Source organism: Macaca nemestrina, chromosome 3 (assembly GCF_043159975.1).
Source record: "Macaca nemestrina isolate mMacNem1 chromosome 3, mMacNem.hap1, whole genome shotgun sequence".
NCBI classification, from domain to species: Eukaryota; Metazoa; Chordata; class Mammalia; order Primates; family Cercopithecidae; genus Macaca; species Macaca nemestrina.
In genome coordinates, this window is record NC_092127.1 from 11,998,613 (window position 1) to 12,014,380 (window position 15,768).

The window sequence follows — 15,768 nt, forward strand, 5'->3', positions numbered from 1 at the left end:
AGGCTGGGATGTCTGCCTTGACCAAAGCACATCCATGTAGCTTACAGCATCTACAGATCTACAGCCTCAACTGAAAGCTCTGGTTTCTAGCTCCCTTAACAAAAAATAGTAATAATACTGGGAGTTTTCTTATACAACTCTCCTAAATGTTTTGTGGAATATAAGCCAGACTTCTAGGTAGGTTATCTACCATATTACTAGAAACAGAGTTCTATGTTTAGCTTTTTACATTTTCTTTGATAATTACATACATATTTTAAGCTCTTAAATGTCCTTTAAGTTGAATATGGTTATTTCAAGTGACTATTAAGGCCTGGTAAAAGTTATAGTACCTAATACAAAGCTAAACAGTGATTATTATAACTATTGGTGATTCTGAATGGTATGGGGTCTGTCCCAATGAGATTTTGGCACTTGCTGAATGTGCCAAAACACATTATGCCATAACATTATGAATGTTATTTTATTCGATTCAAAAATAAAATATAAGCTATAGATTTAAGTGACTATGGAAAGTAGAATAAAAAATGAAATTCTCTGAACATTCTGGATATATTTGGCTTCCCTTTCCAATTGCCAAAATAGATCTTGTCTAATCAGTTAATGATAAATTGATCTCTCATTGTCTGTTGGTGCTAAGAGCATTCTCCTAAGTATAAGCTACAATCTCCTTGAAATATGTTCATCACCACAATTAAAATGTAAGATGGACTCACTTTTTAAATGAGGATTAATAATGACTGCCACTTTCACTATACTACTCTGTCCATATCAAGAATATTGCTACTTTTGAGTTATCACTGCCAGATGTTCCAAACGAAGTTTGCTGCGGAGAAAAATTATGAAAAATTCAATCATAGACCTAATTTCTTAAGAAAAATGACAGATTATAGATAACAATTGAATTAGGCCATTAGCAACTCTAGAGTGATGGTAGAATCAGATAATCTACATTAGTAATAGATAAAAATCATCAACTGAAATCAGGGATGGCAGGATTGGCAAGTGACGCAGTGTGTATATGATTCTGGAGTACGTACAGTGTGGGACTGGTCAAACAAACAAATGAAAACAGAGGAAGAGAAGTAACCATGAAGGAAAGAACCATCATAAGACCTGTATCTCTATAATAAGAACAGGCGTTCTGTCAAGGACACCTTGGAATGAAGAATTATGTCCATTCTACCAGCAGGCAGAACTATTAGAACTTCTAACCTGGCTTAGGCATTTTAAACATTAAATTTTCACAAGGAAGCCTGAACACTAAAAACGGATCTGTATTCACCTAGTCCCAGACAGCAGTATTCTCTTCTATTTTCTGAAGGGTTTGTCCCAATGAGATTTTGGCACTTGCTGAAATCTGCTACTCACTGAAAACTGCTGCTAAAATATATATAAAGCAGGCACTGAAATCTGACACTAAGATATGTATATAATCTATAGATTGCTGTAACCTCAAGATGAAGATTTAACCCCTCTCTGGCAAGTGGCATATAAGATCATGTCTTTCCTCGAAATGAGCACCCAAGATTTGTAGGCACTCTGAATAATTCAGGTATCATGTCACAAGTGAAAATGAAGGTATAAAAATTTAGTTATCATAATTAATTAATTTAGGGTTAATTCTCCCTTGATCAGTCAGTGCTAAGACTTACAACCCACATTTCACTCAAAAATATGAAGCTTACATCAGGAATTCCGTAAGTGTATCCAGTCTGATTTATAAAGAATAGACTGTCATTGTATAAAAGTAGAGCGTACGAGGACGTATTTTTAGACCTGCAGTATTCAGGTGAGAAATTATAATACCTTACAAGTAGGTAGTGGAAGCAGATACAGTGGAAAGTGACTTAACTAAGTCTGGATTTCAGGGGGAGAAGTTTGTTCTGAAGATATTTAGTGCCGTCGGCTTCTAGGTAGTATGTAAAATGATAGAAAAAGATAAATAGACTTACTGGAAGTAAGTTCTAACTTCCTTTTCTTAAACTCAATTTTAAATTATTCAAACTAGAAACAAATTGAAGTTTGGGAAAACAAAAGTATGGTATGTTGGAAAGCAAGTAGTGAAATGAGTTCAAGAAAGACGCAGTGATGAGCTGTGTTAAATGCTCATGAAGAGTCACTAAAGTCAGGGACTAGGACACAATCAGTGTATTTGACTAGATAGGGGTCACAGACAACATTGGTTTTGTGGTTTCAGTGGAGAGGTGGGAACAAACCCTTGCGTGAGAGAGTTAAGGAAGAAAATAGGAAAAAGAGAACAAGTACAGGCAATTCTTCCGACAACTTTTGTTATGAAAGGAAGTAGACTGACAATATTTAAGAGGAATGTAGGCAACTAATATGCGTGCATGTAATTTTGTTAATGTCTTGTGCCATAATATTCACATACATAGCGTAATGCTCAAAGTATTCAATTTTACCTTGCCTTTTCACTCAAAAATTTATATTTTGCTCTATTCATATTGATGACCATAGGTATAATTCATGTTTTTAACTGATAATTTTCATTTTACAATTGTGTGACATTACTCAGATGCTTTTCATAGATATTTAACATTTCTTCGCTCATCTGCGGTTATGATACTGGTGCAATAAACATCTTTGTAATGCCATTTTACTTGCACTAATTAATATTTTCAAAATTTTACATGTGGAATTAAAGTAGCTGAATCGTAGCTTGTATATTTTTAATTTTACTAGATTTTGCTAATTTTTATTCAGTGTCCACAACTATTTTCTCCCCATTGGTAATATATGACAGTATGTTTTCCCCTTATCCTTGCCACCATTGATATTATCAGAGATTTACTTTTATCAAAAAATGTATATTTCATTGTTTGTAAACTTCAGTTTCTAAACGTGTGGTTATGCTGAGAATTGCTTCATATCCATTGGCCATTTTTATTTTCTCTCAGTGAATTACCAATTCAGATTCTTTTCTCACTTTTTGGGGTGGGGAGTTCTTATTGCTTCTAGTTCTTGATTTTCAGCAATTACATGTTGCTACACAAATTGTCTGCTATATCCACTTTGATTATTTGCTACTAAAAACTAGTCTCATTGACATAGCTTACGACCATCTGCTATAAGCTTATGAAGGCTTATCGGCCTCCATGTGCCCAGGACTGCTCCCAGTTTTATTGGATGTCATGTCTCCAGTGCCATGGCTCACAGTGACCCAGGGGGTGAACAGGGAGCCAGCAGCTTGACTGGGCCCACTGTAGTGCCTAAACTAATTTCCCCGGCAGGTGCTCCTTGGCTGGCCCTGCTTCCAGGATCCACCACTTCCAGGCATATATCTCCTTTAATATGACCACCGTCTTTTGTGATTTTCTTTCCTGCGGGAGCTCGTGCTGCCATTTTATTCTTCAGTAAACCCTCACCTGCTTACACTATCTCAAGAATTCCTCACAGATGCAGCTCCTTTGAGAAATCGTTCTCTTTGACCACAGCTTGTGCGTATGTTTGTGTTCTAAGGTTATATATTTATATGGTTGGAGTAAGAGAAGAGACTACAAAACACAGAACCAGCCTGTCCTAACTCTGACAATGCCAGAACATCTTGCCAGGTAAGAAACAGCCTGAACAATTTTACTACAACTGATCTTCTGCTCCCAAACTCTGTGAGGCATCACATACACCCTTCATTCATCCTCTAGAAAATGAGTCTCCCCATGATAAGTAACAAAATCCTCCAACCCAGATCCCCATATCACATTCAACTTTGAGGTTAGTAAAGGGCAAGCCACAGACTAGAGAACAGATGAAAGTCGTATCAGTAATCCCTGTCATTTAAAAAGTGTATTTATGTTAGATTACTAAATTAGTATTACAAGAAATAAGGTTATCAGAGAAAGGCAGGGCGCGGTGACTCACGCCTGTAATCCCAGCCCTTTGGGAGACCGAGGTGGGCAGATCACCTGAGGTCAGGAGTTTGAGACCAGCGTGGCCAAGACAGCGAAAACCCGTCTCTACTAAAAATACAAAAATTAGTTTGGCATGGTGGTGGGCGCCTGTAATCCCAGCCACTCGGGAGGCTGAGGCAGGAGAATCACTTGAACCCAGGAGGCAGAGGTTGCAGTGAGCCAAGATTATGCCACTGCTCTCCAGCCTGGGTGACAGCGAGCCTCCATCTCCAAAGTAGTAGTAAAAATAATAAAAATAAATAAATAAAATTAGAAAAAAAAACACTTTCCATTAAAGCAAAGTAACTTAATATCCATAGGTCTGCATAATATATTCCTTTCCTTGTCGGCTGATTCAGTTAGGATACTTCTTTCAACAGCAGGCCTCTAGAGTTGGGTACAAGTTCAAGACCAATGTAAATAAGAGACAACAGATGAATTAAGATTTCTTAGGATACATGACTACATTTGTAATGCCAAGATGCTATCCAAGTAGCTACTGCTACCCACCCACCCATATATGATCAGAGTTATTAAAATATCTTGTTATGAGGAGAGAAAAATCGGTGGCAGGGGTCCTGGCTGTTTTGGTAATATTTAGTTTGAGATCATTGTCACAGCTATTCCCAGTGTGTTGGGCTTTAGCTGGGTCATTGCTTGTCTTTCATAGTGGAAGTAATGCCATGTTGTCAATCAGACCTGTTAAGGCTTAGACAGCCAAAAGTTAGTTTCAGTTAAGAGATCCATAGCCGTGGAGTGAGGATAGATCCAAAAGCAGGCAGGTAGGCACGCCAGGTCAGGCTGAATATTACCATTATCTGGGTGCAAGAAGCTTTAAAAACATATGCAGGCCACACCTGAAACCAGTTAAATCAGCTGCTGGTGGTAGAAGTCAGGTGTCTCTACGTTTTGAAAGCACCTCAGGTGATTCCCCTCAGTCTGCAGACAAGACTGAGGAACGGTGCTGGATGGAGATGCTGAGTAAGTATTTAAAATCCTTGTGATTTAATCCTCAAGAAAATGACCCTTTCATGCAATTGTACCTGCTTCTACAAGATTTTAACTCCTCCATTGCTATTTAATGCCAGTGCATCTTCGGGAGAAAGTTAGCAAGTTCAGAGTGCCTGGAAACAAGTACAGTCACGTGCCACCTAACATTTCCGTCAACAACCACATATAAGAGGACCTTAGTCCTATAAGATTATAATAGAGGCCGGGCGCGGTTGCTCACGCCTGTAAACCCAGCACTTTGGGAGGCCAAGGCAGGTGGATCACGAGATCAGGAGATCGAGACCACGGTGAAAGCCCATCTCTACTAAAAATACAAAAAATTAGCTGGGTGAGGTGGCGGGCACCTGTAGCCTCAGCTACTCAGCAGGCTGAGGCAGGAGAATGGCGTGAACCCGGGAGGTGGAGCTTGCAGTGAGCCAAGATCGCGCCACTGCACTCCAGCCTGGGTGACGGAGCGAGACTCCGTCTCAAAAAAAAAAAAAAAAAATTATAATACTATCTTTTTTCTGTACATGTACTGTATTAGGTACAAAAATACTTACCATTGTGTTACAGCTGCCTGTAGTACTCAGTGCAGTAACATGCTTAACAAGTGTGTAGCCTAGGAACAGTAGGGTAAACCCCATAACCTAGATGCATAGTAGGCTGTACCATCTAGGTTTGGGTAAGTACACTCCATGATGTTTACATAACGATGAAATCACCTGACACATTTCTCAGAATGTATCCCTTTCGTTAAGTGAGGCAAGACTGTCAGTTTAAGTATCGCCATCTACTATCACTTGAAAACAGAAGAATGTGACTCTTGCTTCTATTCTTCATCTTAACTTCATTTAAAGTTACAGGAAAATCTCGAAATCAACTTTTCTTCTCTGTAAACCATTTCTTTGTAATTATAGCCATCACAAAGGTTTATTTTAATTGCATGTTTCATTATCACTAAAGTGATTCAACCTGCAGTGCTCTACTTCTCAAAATCAATAGTCTGAAGGAAACATTCAGCTCACTCAGATACTTGCAAGGCCACCAAAAACACATACTACAATCCATTGAACAGTTCTTCCTAGAAGGTAGTTGTTGTAAATAATTTTCGCCTCCAAGAATGATTTAGAATGTGTTCATTTTAAATATCACTTTTCTAAACAAATTATTTTACCCCTTCCTTTCTAAGTGGCCTATATATTTAAGTGTGCTTCTGAGGCTGGAAATATATATGTATATATATTCCCTTTCTTTCTATTTCTAGCTGCCATTTAAGATACAGAACTTTATGTTTATTGCATTAGCAATAATAAGCTTGCTCTAGGCCATTCTTTGGCTAGCTCAGCTAGACCCTTGTAATCAACAGCACATATTTAATGAATGAATGGCTAAAGGCAATATGGTTGTTATTTACCAGTTGTCTGATAGGAGAGGAGAGAGACTTCCTACCTCTCTCAAACTATCAGTTGGGGTGGTGGAAAGGCAGCCATTTCAAGGAAGCATAAGAATAGAGGGCTATTATAATGAGGACCCTCAAGAAAATTGGATCAGAAATGTGGTCTTAGATTCCATGTGACTCCAAGTACCTTCTGCAGAAAGGGTTTGGAGACGTTCACTCAAGTTATCTAACATTCTTATATTAGTTTCATACTTCTGCTACAGCAAATTACAACACAGTGGCTTAAAACAGTACAAATTAGTTATCTTCCAGTTCTGGAGGTCAAAGTGTAAAATCAAGGTGTCAGCAGGACTGCATTGCTTCTGCAGGCTCTAGGGAAGAATTCCTTTCCTTGCCCTTTTCAGCTTCTACAGGCCACCGACACTGCTTGGCCCATGACCCCCTTTCACATCACTCCAACCTCTTGGGTTCATTACCACGTCTCCTACTACCACTCTGAGCCGCCTTCCTGTCACTTAGAAACGCCCTTGGGCCATCTGAAAAATACAAATTTCTCTCCCCATCTCAGGACACTTAATTTAATTATATCTGCAAAGTTATTTTTGCTATGTAAGGAGGTATACTCACAGGTGGCATAGATTAGGGTGTGGGCATCGTCGAAGGGTCGTTTTTAAGCCTGCCACAATTCCCATGAACTCACACTTCATGTGTGATTTTTCTGTCTGGTCTTTCTGTTCATTCTTGTAGTTCAAATTCTGAAGAATGCAAATAAGAGTGGCTCTTATGTGTACTCCCAATCCAATCAGTATGGTCATGAGAATCATAGTATAAAATGACTACCTGAGCGAGCACAGGAGAATCTGGGTAGCCAATGATTTCTATTTATGTCACAGTGGCATAGTCTGAAAAGCACTAGATATCAAAGGGACTTAACATTATTTGAGTACCTACTATACACCAGCCATTATGTAGACATTATACATATATATATATTTTTCTCATTGTCTCATGACAATCTTATCTGATAATTATTGTTATCTTCCATTTCATTGATAAGAAAACTAAAGTTAAAAAATGTGAAGCAGTTTCTCCATGTTCACATAGATACAGTTAATGATGGAGATGGAATTTGAATTACAACTTGCCTGACATTGAGTGCCATGTTTGAGCTACATATTATGGTTCCAGGGCCATTGTTAATTATTTCAATTGCTTTAGACACATCTTTAATCTACTTGAACAACAATTTAATCAGCTACACATTCAATACATTTTCAATATCTGATTTCTAAGTGTCCTTTCAGTTTTAACATTGTGTAATGTATTTTGTGCTCAATGGGTTGCAGTTTTCTTTTGTACAAGTTTTAAGTTGGTTCCATGTACAATTTGAATTTAAAATTATGATCTAATTACTCGATTGGATGAACTAAGTTAACAAAATGAACGTTTTTAGACTTTTTAGTTTAACTAAGTGACCTTATTTAGATGAATTTAAACACCAATTTAAGGATCATGCAAATAAAAAGGTGGCAAAAAGTCCTCTTGGTAACTCATATCACCGTTTAAGGTGGGAGGAGTGATGGAGCCTGTTTGATTTGTAAGTTTTCTCACAAAACATGAGTGATATCAGAGAACGTTAATTAAGTAGAATGGAAATAAGAAACCCGGCCTCTATTACTACAGCTTAATGTACTGACTATTTATTTGACATTTCTTATATGCCAGCCATTGCATTAGGAGCTGGATATATGCAGCCCGATTTAATGCTCACCGGGATTTTTCTCATTTACCAACAAATAAACTGAACCAAATAGAATGCAAGTAATCTGGCCAAAGTCACAAAGCTACTATGTGACAAGGCTAGGATTCTTATCCTTGTCTGCAGGGCACCAAAGTCAGTTGTTATTTCTGTGGCACGTTACACCTTAACCCCCGAGGGTGTGGAACGCTTGAGGAGTGATCTAAGAAGCACCAATAGCAGGACTCAAAAAACCTGTGCTCCAGGCCTACTCAACTGCTGCTCGGGTTGTGAAATGCCATCATTTATAAGAGGAAAAGATGTGGACCCCAGTGTCTCTTCCCTCTTAAAAGTCTCAGTGAGGCTGACCGCCGTGGCTCACGACTGTAATCCCAGCACGTTGAGAGGACGAGGTGGGCGGATCACGAAGTCAGGAGTTTGAGACTAGCCTGACCAACATAGTGAAACCCCGTCTCTACTAAACATACAAAAATTAGCTGGGTGTGGTGGCACATGCCTGTAATCCCAGATACTCGGGAACCTGAGGAAGGAGAATCACTTGAACCCGGGAGATAGTGGTTGCAGTGAGCAGAGATCGTGTCACTGCACTCCAGCCTGGGCAACAGAGCAAGACTCCGTCTCGGGGAAAGAAGAAAAAAGAGTCTCAGTGGAAAAAAAAAAAAATGTGTATATATATATGTGTGTGTGTATATATATATATATTTGTTTCTTCCAGAAGATTTTTATATATATATTTGTTTCTTCCAGAAGATTTGAGGATAACCACCATTCAGATAAATATCTTGTTGATTGTTAGGAATATTCCCTAACAGAAGGCTTTCCTGAAAACTGTGTCATCTTGCCTCGGATCACTTATAGCTTTGACCTTTGGTTATATCTAAGTCCATCTTCTGCATTAAACTGAATTTTGCCACCTCATGCCAATCTGACAGTTCTGTTGGTTGTTTGCTTGTTTCTTTGTTTTAATAAATAGTTTGTCTCTCAAGAGGGATTGGTTCCAGAACCCAGGAAATACCAAATATATGGCTCCACAAGTCCCTTTTAGAGAAAGGCACAGTATTTGCATATAACCTACACAAATCCTCCTGCGTACTTTAAATCGTCTGTAGATCACTGTAGACCTAATACAATGTAAATACCATGTAAATCATTGTTATACTGTAATTTTTATTCATACTTTTTTTTTTTTTTTTTGGAGACGGAGTTTCACTCTGTTGCCCGGGCTGGAATTCAGTGGCGGGATCTCAGCTCACTGCAACCTCCACCTCCTGGGTTCTGTCTCAGCCTCCCGAGTAGCTGGGATTACAGGCGCCCACCACTATGACCAGCTAATTATTTGTATTTTTAGTAGAGACGGGATTTCACCACGTTGGCCAGACTGGTCTCGAACTTCTGACCTCATGATTTGCCCATCTAGGCCTCCCAGAGTGCTGGGATTACAGGCATGAGCCACCGCACCCGGCCCATACTTTGTTGTTGTTGTTGTTGTATTGTTATTTTTATTAGTTTTTTTCCCCTAATACACGACTCCCAATTTGTCCAAGGTTTTAATCATGCTTGTGTGGTTTTAATTTAACCAGCAATAGTGATCTGAAAATATTAAGTGGAAAATGTCAGAATTAGATAATTTATAAGTTTGAAAGTGCATGCCAGTCTGAGTAGCTTGGTGAAACCTCATGCTGTCCAGTTCTGTCCTGCCTAGGACATGAATCATTCCTCTGTCTGGCATAACCATATTACATATGCTACCTGCCACTTATTATATAGGAAATAGACATAGTATTTAAAGCCACAGCACAATCCATAGTTTCAGGCTTCCTCTGGGGGTCTTGAAATATTTCCCCTGAGGATGAGGGGAAACTACGGTATTTTTGGTCTGCAACTGTTTGAATCTATGGGTGCAGAACCCACAGATTAGGCGGACTGATTATACTTTATTGAAACATGATTTATGCAAATAAAATGCACCCACTTAAGTGTTCATTTCAGTGAGTTGTGATAAATTTTTATATTATCAAAATCAAGATATAGGATATTTCCTTTGCCCCAAAAATTCCTTCTTGTACCTTCCCAGTCAGCCCCCTTCCTACCCCCAGTCCTAGGCAACCACTGATCTGTTTTCTGTCACAGCGAATTAGTCCTTTCCTGAGTTTAATGTGAATAGACTCATACAGTAGAACTCTTCTATGCCCGGCTTCTTTCCCTTAGTATATTGCTTTTTGAGATCAATGTTGTTGTATGCATCAGTATTTAATTCATTTTTATTGCTGAGTAGTATTTTATCCATAGGTGTATTTTGAAGAACTTAGAGCACATTGATAAGAAGTGCATACTGGACTCGATAGCATTGACTCTGAGAAAAACTTGCTATAAAATGATAGTATTTTACCCACATAAACTAGCACATGAATTATTATGTCCAAAATGAAGCATTTTATAATCTTAATTATTTTATTTAAAAAGCATAAGCCCCCAAAGCTCATAAGTTATAGAATCTATATACTAATATGACTTCTATCAAGCAGAGATTAATTTTAACAATTGCTCAGCATGAGTTTCCTTTAGAAATTTTGTTTGCTGCTTTTAAAATAAATTAAAATGGTTTATCCTGTGATATTTGCAGAGCCACTACAGCAGACTCTAAATATAACTTAGGGATTATAAAACATGTAACATTTATTTAAAAGATCAGTTATATAAACACATATTTAGAGATGTAATCATTTGCTTATACTGGAAATTACACTTTAATGGGCTGAGATGCGCCGGATGTTATTTGTTGGTACTCAGTCTATTTTATACCATTGCAAACGCTGCGGTATACAGAGGCATGAATCTTGAACACTTTACTTGCAAGTTTTTCTTGCCAGGAAGGTCATGGAAAGATTCTACAAGAAATTTAAGTGTTGGTTTGGAAAGTTGGAAGAGATTATTCTCAAGTGGCAACAGCAAGTAGATGCTCAGTTGTCAGCAATTTGCTGAAGGCAGAAGCCTATAGATTTTGATGCCCTGCTGAGAACCATCTCCTTCAGTGTGATCACAGATAAAACTGCTAGAGATGGCTTCCTGATAATCTCTGAGCTTCCACAATTTTTTACTTCTCAAACTTTCCAATGATTTTGTTTGCCTCGAATCTCCTGCACCAAAAATCTTACTGGTTGTAGAAAGTGCCAAAGTCACAACCATCCTAACATCTAGAAAAAAAAATAGACATTCTACAAAACCGAACTTTTCTATAACTCATCAAAGAGCTGAAGGTCTTAAGGTAACCAAGACACCTGAATACAAGAGTGACAAATCCCTAGAAGGAGGCAGAAAACCAGATGGTTTTCCCTTTACCAAAGCATGAGAGGAAGGAGTGGCTGTCATAGAAGCAGGTAGAAAGGACTCAGCTAAAATTGTAAAGATTGAGTGTGATTAGAATATCAGTTTGGAATATAACTGGGAGTCCTACACACACAAACACATGAGGATTTCATACTCACTGCAAGCTCTTCATCTCAGTACAGCATCATTTTCCATTAAAAATCTGGGGATGGCCAGGCACGGTGCCTCACACCTGTAATCCCAGCACTTTGGGAGTCAGAGGAGGGCAGATCATAAGGTTAGGAGTTTGAGACCAGCCTGGTCAACATGGTGAAACCCCGTCTCTACTAAAAATACAAAAATAATTAGCTAGGTGTGGTGGTGGGCCCCTGTAGTCCCAGCTGCTCAGGAGGCTGAGGCGGGAAAATTCTTTGAACCCAGGAGGAAATGGAGTACAGTTGACCCTTGAACAACACAGGTTTGAACTGTTTGTGTTTTTTGTTTGTTTGTTTTTTACACTTAGTGTCTGTCATTTAATCAAAAATCATGAGACATAAAATAGAGTTAGATGGACCAGCCTGACCAACATGGCAAAACCCCGTGTCTACTAAAAATACAAAAATTAGCCGGACTAGGTGGAAAGTGCCTGTAGTCAGCTACCCAGGAGGCTGAGACAAAAGAATCGCTTGAATCCAGGAGGAAAGAGTTGCAGGGAGCTAAGATCACGCCACTGCACTCCAGCCTGGGCAACAGAGTAAGACTATGTCTCAAAAAAAAAAAAAAAAAAATAGAGTTGGGTAGGGTAGGAGTAGAGGTATTGACAAGAGAGAAATTAATCAGTAAGCAATGGCCAAGATATAGACCCTTTCAGATAGGATATGTAAAATAACTATGATCAATGTGTTAAAGAATCTAGTAGAAAAAAGATAGAACCAATTGAACTTCCTCTGTCAAAATAGACAACTAAATTCAAAATCATATTTCTCAGGAAATTTCAAAGTTTAAAGCAACAATGAATTATATTTCTACTTAACTTTCTTATTAACCTTTGTATAAGGCAAACCTATCTTTAAAAATGACAATAAAAATTCATTATATAGCCACATGAGAACCCTAATTGCACTGATGTCTTATCTTTGTAAGCAAATTAACACAGCCTCTGCCACCTGACATAAAGCTATCTATTCAAAAAATTCTTTGTTATCTCTATCAATCAAAAAAGAGATGTATCTTCTTAGATCTTCTATAGATCAAGCATATTTTCTATAGATCAAGCTCTTAGTGATCAGGTAGATAAAATGACCTAGTCAATAGAGGTCAGTCTGCCTTCTTTCACAAATGACCTGGCTCTCACTAAATGAGTATATAAAAAATATAACCATGCTAGCAGGGATAAAATGATTGCATAGTCTTGTCTTACCAAGACTGATTTGGCCAACATTATGATTGCATACCTAATATGTCAATAACAGAATAGTATTGATTCCTTGATATGGCACGATTCCCTGGAGAGGAAGAACAGCCAACTCGTAGCAAATTAAGATTGATTACATTGGAATTCTTCCATCATGGCAGAAGCAGCAATTTGTCCTCAGTAGAGACCACTAGATATAGTTTTCTTTCACTTGGTAGAGACATAAGCACAACTTCTCAGTCTTACCTCAGGGTTATGTCATCTCCATTATTGTCATAGTCTAGTCTTTAATGGACCTTGCTCATCTTGATACCATTTTGAGCATCATACCATTTTGCCATATTTGTCACTTGCTGATTGGACCAATGGATCAGGAAGTAATAACTATTTTATCCTGTTGGTAAGAAATGCTTCTCTCTTATCAGAGAGTAAAAATTAAGTGAAAATCCATGGTCATTAACTTAGAAAAGAGTCTATGAGTCTAGTTTTCTGAGGTATGTTAGATTGTTTTTCCAAAGGAAAAATGATAAAGTTGCTGGGGTTTTCTTCTAAGAAAGAAGCACAACTTTCTACAATGGGAAAATTATATATAACTTACTGGTAGAGTATACCAATTGGACCCATTTACTAAATAAACTAAAAGACTGTCCAGTTTTGTGGGTTCAAGAACAAGAGTAAGTCCAGGACACTGCAAGCTACTAAGCCAGTTGAGCTGTATGAGCCAGGTCAATAGAACTGCAAGTGTCTGTGGCAGATGTGGTTGGTATATATGGAGCTTCTGACAAGCTGTGATAAGACAAACATTGTCCAGGTTGAGGAAAGCATGCACTCTTCTTCCAAAAGATATTCTCCTTTTGACAACTTCTGGCTTAATACTGGGCACTAGTAGAGACAGAATACCTGACCATGAGTGACAAATTGACTTGTGATCTGACATGCGTGTCAGAAAATATGTATATTAGAACATATATATCCAGCCGGGCATGGTGGCTCACTCCTGTAATCCCAGCACTTTGGGAGGCCAAGGCAGGCGGATCATGAGATCAGGAGATCGAGACCATCCTGGCTAACATGGTGAAACCCTATCTCTACTAAAAATACAAAAATCTGGGCATGGTGGCAAGCGCCTGTAGTCCCAGCTACTTGGGAGGCTGAGGCAGGAGAATGGCATAAACTCGGGAGGTGGAGGTTGCAGTGAGCCGAGATCACTCCACTGCACTCCAGCCTAGGCAACAAAGCGAGACTGTCTCAAAACAAACAAACAAAAGAACATATGTATCAGAAAATATGTATGATCTATGAAGGTCTAGAGTTAAGTATTCTATTGCCAAGTGTGAGTGTTATAGAAAAGATCAGGACAAAGCTCTTTCTAAAGGCAAAAATCTTATAATCAATGGCTCAGGCTCCCAAGAACCTACTATTACCACCTCTACCTCAACCCAAATCTATGGCTTCATGTGGAATTCTTTATGACCAGTTAAATGAGAAATAAAAAACCCCGGAGCTTCATTTAGGATAGTTCCATATAATAGGTTGACATGGCCTAAAGCAACACTGTTGCTCACAAAGTCCCTCACAAGTATGTCCTTGAATAACAGTGAATAAAAAATTACTTCCCATGGATAGAACATGGAACAATAAATCTGTTCCTCTACTTTGCCTCTAAGAAGAGATAACCAAGTTTTGGAGCCACACTGAAACATGAACGGTGGCTAATGGCTTTGCTGATTATCACAGGCTCAGAAGGAATAAGATTTGAGGAATAAGTGTGAGATCTCTGGACTGATACTCAGTATAAGAACTGAGCATATGAAGCTTTAATTGCTGTAAGATTGATCATCAGAGCATATCTTCTATAGATCAAGCTCTTATATAAATCAAGCTCTTAGTGATCAGGTAGATAAAATGATGTATTCAATAGAGGTCAATCTGCCTTCTTCCCCAAATGACCTGCCTCTCACTAAATGAGTCCATAAAAAATATAGCCATGCCAGCAGGGATAAAATGATTGCATAGTCTTGTCTTACCAAGACTGATTTGGCTAATGTTGCTACTGCATATCTAATATGTCAACAACAGAATAGTGTTGATTCCTTGATATGGCACCATTCCCTAGAGAGGAAGAACAGCCAACTGGTAGCAAATTAAGATTGATTACATTGGAATTCTTCCATCATGGCAGGAGCAGCAATTTGTCCTCAGTAAAATAGACACTTACACCTAATTTGTAGCTGCATTCTCTATCTGTATTAATTTCGCCAACACTACCATCCATATATTTATTAAATACCTTATTCATCATCATAACATTTCACTCAGCATTGCCTTTGATCAAGGAATATTATTTTATAATAAAATATTGTGTAAAGCACCTCAAGTTAATGAGATTTACGGTTCTATCAGCTTTTCCTATCAGGGTGGTACAGTTTGAATGTTTGTGTGCTCTTCGAAATTTATACTGAAACTTATACCCCCAGCATACAGTTTTTTTTGTTTTTTTGTTTGTTTGTTTGTTTGTTTGTTTGTTTGTTTTTGAGACGGAGTCTCGCTCTGTCACCCAGGCTGGAGTGCAGTGGCGCGATCTCGGCTGACTGCAAGCTCCGCCCCCCGGGTTCCCGCCATTCTCCTGCCTCAGCCTCCCGAGTAGCTGGGACTACAGGCGCCGCCACCACGCCCGGCTAGTTTTTTGTATTTTTAGTAGAGACGGGGTTTCACTGTCTTAGCCAGGATGGTCTCAGTCTCCTGACCTTGTGATCTGCCCACCTCGGCCTCCAGCATACAGTTTTAAGGGGTGAAACATTTAAGAGGTGATCAGGCCATGAAGAATCCACTGTCGTGAATAGGTTTAATGCCTCATAAATGAGATTGGGCCTTGACCAGACAATGAACCCGCTGGTACCTTGATCTTTAAATATCCAGTCTCCTCAACTGTGATCAATAAATTTATGCCGATTATAAATTACCCAGGCTAAGGCATTTTGTTATAGCA